Genomic DNA, 5671 nt, shown 5'->3' on the forward strand with positions numbered 1-5671 from the left:
GTGAGCACGTGTAACTCTCACCTTCATTGTCACCAATGTTCCCACTTACGATATACGGATACCCCTAACAGAAGGAGAACGGCTTATGGCTTTTCACGACCTTTGGAAACACCTGTAACTGTAGGTGTAACAGCTTCAGTGGTGGATATGCTTCACTCCACACCAGTCTAGTGCGAGCCTCTTCTTCTGTGCATGGCTGCTGCAACCTAAATCTGTTTCAGCCTGTCTACCTCTTCAGTTGTTACCTCTCACACTTCCTTCCTCATCGAACTGACGATTGCTCGATGCTTTGTGATATCTCTTATAAACCAGTTCCTTCTTTTAGTCGATTAATGCGACAAACTTCTTTTTTCTCCTATTTAATTCAGTACGGTCTCATTAATTATTCAGCCTACCTACCTAATTTCCAGCATTCTTCTGTAGTACAACTTTTTGAAAGCTCACAGTTTCTTCTCTTCTGAACTGCTTGTCGTACACGTTTCACTTTCGTACGAGGCTACTTGCTATACAGATACCCTCGGGAACGATTTCCTCACACTTAAATTTATATTTAATGTTCACAGATTTCTCTTGTTCAGGAACACTTTTGTCGCTATTGACAGTCTGCAGTTTATATCCTCCTAGTTTGGTCACTGTGACTTATTTAGTGCCTGAGTAGCAAAACTTGTCGACTGTTTTTAGCGTCTTATTTCCAAATCTAATCTGTCTGCATCATATAATTAAATTCAGCAATATCCAATTACCTGTGTTTAAAACTTGTCGACTGTTTTTAGCGTCTTATTTCCAAATCTAATTCTGTCAGCATCATATAATTAAATTCACCTATATCCAATTACCTGTGTTTTACTTTTGTCGATATTCGTCTTTTAACCTCTTTTTCGAGACACCATCTATTTAGGGGCACCGACTTGTAAAAAATATTTGGGGCCCCCACGCTGGGAGTCTTGTCCCGAGAAATTTTCTAAATTTTAGATGAAAAATAGTGAGTTTTAAAGTTTTTTAAAAGAATTTTAGAATCATATGATAAACATTAGAACCCCGAAAACTGGACTCTCGATAACTCGACAAGCCCACACATTTTTTGGCTTTGAAAAAAGAAACAAAACATAAACACGCACGGTAGTTTCGTTAAAAGCTAATTTAATTTACAGTAATAATCGTGCTTACAGACTACTACAGGGCAGTGAATATACAGCTGTGAAAAGACTGAAATTATATTTATATAAATCCTAAACCATCATTAAAAGAATAAAACATAAAATATTGCTGTCACACAGTAATAGCACTTTGATTAATAAGTGGAATAGACAGGTGCAAATGTCGACCATCTGACTGGATTACTGAATACGATGCCGTTGATGACTGGTCGGATATCCAATTCGTCCTAAACATCTCGGTGGGCGTGAAGAACAGCCAAGTTGTTCAATCGCTTCTGTCCCATTGTTGATTGGGGATATGACTTCAGACGTCTAAAGGTGCTAAATGACTGTTCTGCTGTTGCTGTCATGATTGGAACTATTTGGAGGAGCTTAATGCACTCCACTACTTCACATAACATTTCTCCAACTGCAGGCTCTCGTATAATGTACTTTCTTACATCACGCATGTTTTTTAAGACCAGTTGTTTTTTATTAGTGTTGTCAGCTAACATATTCAAGTGTAAGTGCAGTCTCTCTGTGTCTAGGTCATTTCTGAAAAACTCAGCTGATTTTTCCAAATTTGTTTCACCTCTGTTTACTAAAAGCAAGCACTCTTGTTCAGCTGCAATGACCTGTGTGAGTCCAGTTGAAACAAACCGCTCGGTAATGCAAGATTGCACCGTTTCACAAACTTCTGTGTAAATAGCTTTGTAGTATTCTTTTGGGGTTTTGAAAGTGTGTGGTGAGCTGGCTTCGTTGTTTTCATACTACTTTGGTATGTTTTGATTCTGAGGAACTGAAGTATTATCAACTTGTGAAGGTTTTTCTTTTAAACACGATTCCCAAAAATGTTCAAAACTATCACGCCTTCCATTCAATATACAAATGCATCCCTCATATATTTTTTCCAGATCAGCAGCACTTACTTGAGGGCATTGAATTTTTTCGTCATTGGGTCAGCCAAAGGGGACGTAGACCACCTTGGTCGTTGGCGCTCTTACAGCGTATGCTAATGAAAAGTCCCATACTTTTGTTGGATTCCCTTACGGCGTTTATTAAGTCCTTGGCTAAAGCCATAATATCCCTCATAGACATAAGATGGTGGAGACTGTCTACAGCTACCAATTCTAAACTGTGAGCTGTGCAGTGCACGTAACATGCTTGTATATACAAAACTTAACTTTTTTAGTCCTTTGAACTTACCTCTCATATTCGAGACACCATCATAGCACTGTCATCCACTGACAAAGCAAGACGAGTAAAAACATCTTTTAAAATACTAAACAGAGTTTGTGATTCAGTGTTGGGGGTCTCGTATAAACAAATGCTTCATTGATGATTAAGGAACCATCGACAGTACGAATACAAAATTACACTTGTTCGTGAATCACTCACTCATTTTGTCAAACGTAACAGAAAAATGTTCAGTCTTCTTGATCGAAACCAATACCTTTCTCAACATAGACTTTCCTAGTAGATCAATGATCTCTTTTCGAATATTGTAGGATGTCCACTTGTACCCCAAACGCCCTAACCAATCTTTAAACTCGGGTATGTCATTCTGTCAGAGTTCCAACAATTGAAAAAAAATTGAGTTTACATCTTCTCTAATTGCTAGTCCTTGTTGGCATAGAAATTGCACAGCAGTAAAAATTGTCTCAAGAGCTAAATGGCCTTTCTTCATATTACTATCTAACTGTTCATTCAATTGGGAGGCAACGCTTCGGTTAGTGACAGAATTTAGTTTCAGAACACCTTTATGCGGAAACATATTTTCGTGAAGACGGAATTTTTCTAAAACCTTTTTCCAGTTAGAAAACTGTAAGGAAGTAAATACATATTTTTTTTGAAGAAAATTTTAATAGATTTTTAGCATCTGCCTCTTTGCAGGTTTTGCAAAAAACTTTTTCCGTAGATGCTTCATATTCTAGCCACGTACATTTGATCAACCGAGACTTCTGAAATTATCTTCCGTTACCGGATTGTCCAGGTTTCGGCTGTGAACCGTTCTCGCCTGAAGACGACGAAGCAATTGATGACACAAAAATTGTTGGAAGTTGACTTGCAGTATCATCAACTTCCATGCATGCCATTTTGGTAACAAGTTTATCCATTGCAAACTTAATTCACAATACACTAAGAGACTAAAGTAAACGAATAAAATATAGTCATTTAAAATAGTCCCCTAGACACTAAAGTCGGAACACTAAACACGTCTGCAGCATGCACTGAACAAAACTATCCACACTGAATGACTGCGACGGCAGGGTGGGCTTTATATAGCTGTGGCGTCGTAATATCTCAAAGCATCGAGGTGACGTGAGGTGGAGGGTCCCAGGCGCTTCTGCTCCAGTCTTTTTGATGTTGCCATGGCCGCAGCGCTGGCGGCAGACTTTACCCAAAGGTTCGCGCACCGGGACGCATTCTAAGTGTGTCTGCAGCACCGTAACACTATCATGATTCACAGCACTTGTTTTCAGTTAACCTGCTTACTACCGTAATAATTATTTTTTTTAACTCATTATTGAATGTATTTTAAAAGGAAACTGACGTCAAACACGAAAATAAAAAATTCCAACATAATTTAGTGACTTTACAAAGCATAATATAACTACTAATTATCTTAAATTATTGGGGGGCTCGCCGGCCGAAGTGGCCGTGCGGTTAAAGGCGCTGCAGCCTGGAACCGCAAAACCGCTACGGTCGCAGGTTCGAATCCTGCTTCGGGCATGGATGTTTGTGATGTCCTTAGGTTAGTTAGGTTTAACTAGTTCTAAGTTCTAGGGGACTAATGACCTCAGCAGTTGAGTCCCATAGTGCTCAGAGCCATTTTTTTATTGGGGGGCTCCGACCCCCCCCCTCCCCCAAACAATTTTTTGTGGGGGCTCGGGCCCCCTCGCACCCCACGGAGTAGGTGCCTGTGTATCTATTGCATTCAGCTGCTTTTGCAAGTCCTTTGCCGTCTAGCAGAATTACGATGTCATTGTCAAACCAGAGAGTTTTTATTTGTACTCCTTAAACTGATATACTGTCCGTAAAGCTATTCAGTGAAGAATAGATTAGTTCACTGTTCTCAAAGCAGCTGCATATTTGCTCTTTTGTGCAGTGTTTTGTGATCTTAGATGTTACGCATGTGAGGGAGACTACCCTATAATTTTCAGGACCGTTTTCGTCTCCATTCCTATAAATTAGGACAGCAAATGTGGATTTCACGCAGTTTACGAGGTAAGTCAGAGGAGTCAGTGACATGTTTCAGGATGAAGTTTAGGAATACATTGATACCTTCACTATTTCTATTATATAGTTTATATACAACACGATTATGTAGTCTGGTGACTAACGTGAATCATCTTGGAAGTAGTGTGTATCAAACCAGGTATATTTTGTACAGTAATTCCAGAATTATTTTCATTTATTTCTGGGGTAACAGGTTTTCCTCAGATCTCAGACAAGATTGAAGTCACTTCAGTGGTTTTGTATTTCCCTGATACAGAGTTTACTATCTTCCATGCTGCTTTGCTTTTTTAATGGGACATTTCTGTAAATATTAAAATGGATGTGCTGTTTACTCTGTAAATCTGTTTCATAAGAGCACTGCCAGTTTTCATTACGGTGTACAAGGCAGTAAGTTCGTCACAGAGTTCAGCCAGGAAAGTTGTGTACCAGTGTAAGTTATTCTGATTGTCTCGCATATTATTAGTTTTAATCCTTTTAATTATTTGAGGACAACATTTCTTAAATTTGTGAAAGTATCAGTAAATATATCGAAGTTTTGTCAATGTTGTATCACTTATTCAAATTTCCCAAATCAACTTTTGGATATCTTGTGCTTCAGGTTAGAATGTGGTCTGTCTTAGAATCCTGCACCTCTTAACACAGCAGGGCTACTGTAGACTGTGCTTAACACTTCATTTTTAACAACGTTAATAATTACATTGTCAAAACAAGCTTCTTGTCTTGTTGGTTGTTAGTTAATGCATTGCAAACTGGCAGATTTTAATCTGTTTAAAAAGCAAATTACAGTTTGTGTTTTGTGCACAGTCTCAAGATTGATGCCTTCAATACACACCAGCTCATGGCTGCTATATTTAATCTCTAGATAATGATTGACTGTTGTTGTTTTTGTGATGGTCTTCAGTATAAAGACTGGTCTGATGCAGCTCTCCATGCTACTCTATCCTGTGCAAGCCTTCTTCATCTCCGAATAACTACTGCAACCTACATCCTTCTGAATCTGCTTACTGTATTCATCTCTTGGATTTCCCTCTACTATTTTTATCCTCCACACTTCCCTCCAGCACCAATTTGGTGATCCATTGATGCCTCAGAACATGTCCTACCAACCGATCCCTTCTTCTAGTCAAGTTGTGCTACAAATTCCTCTTCTCGCAATTCTGTTCAGTACCTCCTCATTAGTTCCGTGAACTACCCATCTAATCTTCAGCATTCTTCTGTAGCACCGCATTTCAAAAGCTTCTCTTCTTGTCTAAACTATTCATTGTCCATGTTTCACTTCTATACATGGCTAAACT

The sequence above is a fragment of the Schistocerca americana genome, chromosome 10, assembly GCF_021461395.2.
Source record: "Schistocerca americana isolate TAMUIC-IGC-003095 chromosome 10, iqSchAmer2.1, whole genome shotgun sequence".
Classification (NCBI taxonomy): Eukaryota; Metazoa; Arthropoda; class Insecta; order Orthoptera; family Acrididae; genus Schistocerca; species Schistocerca americana.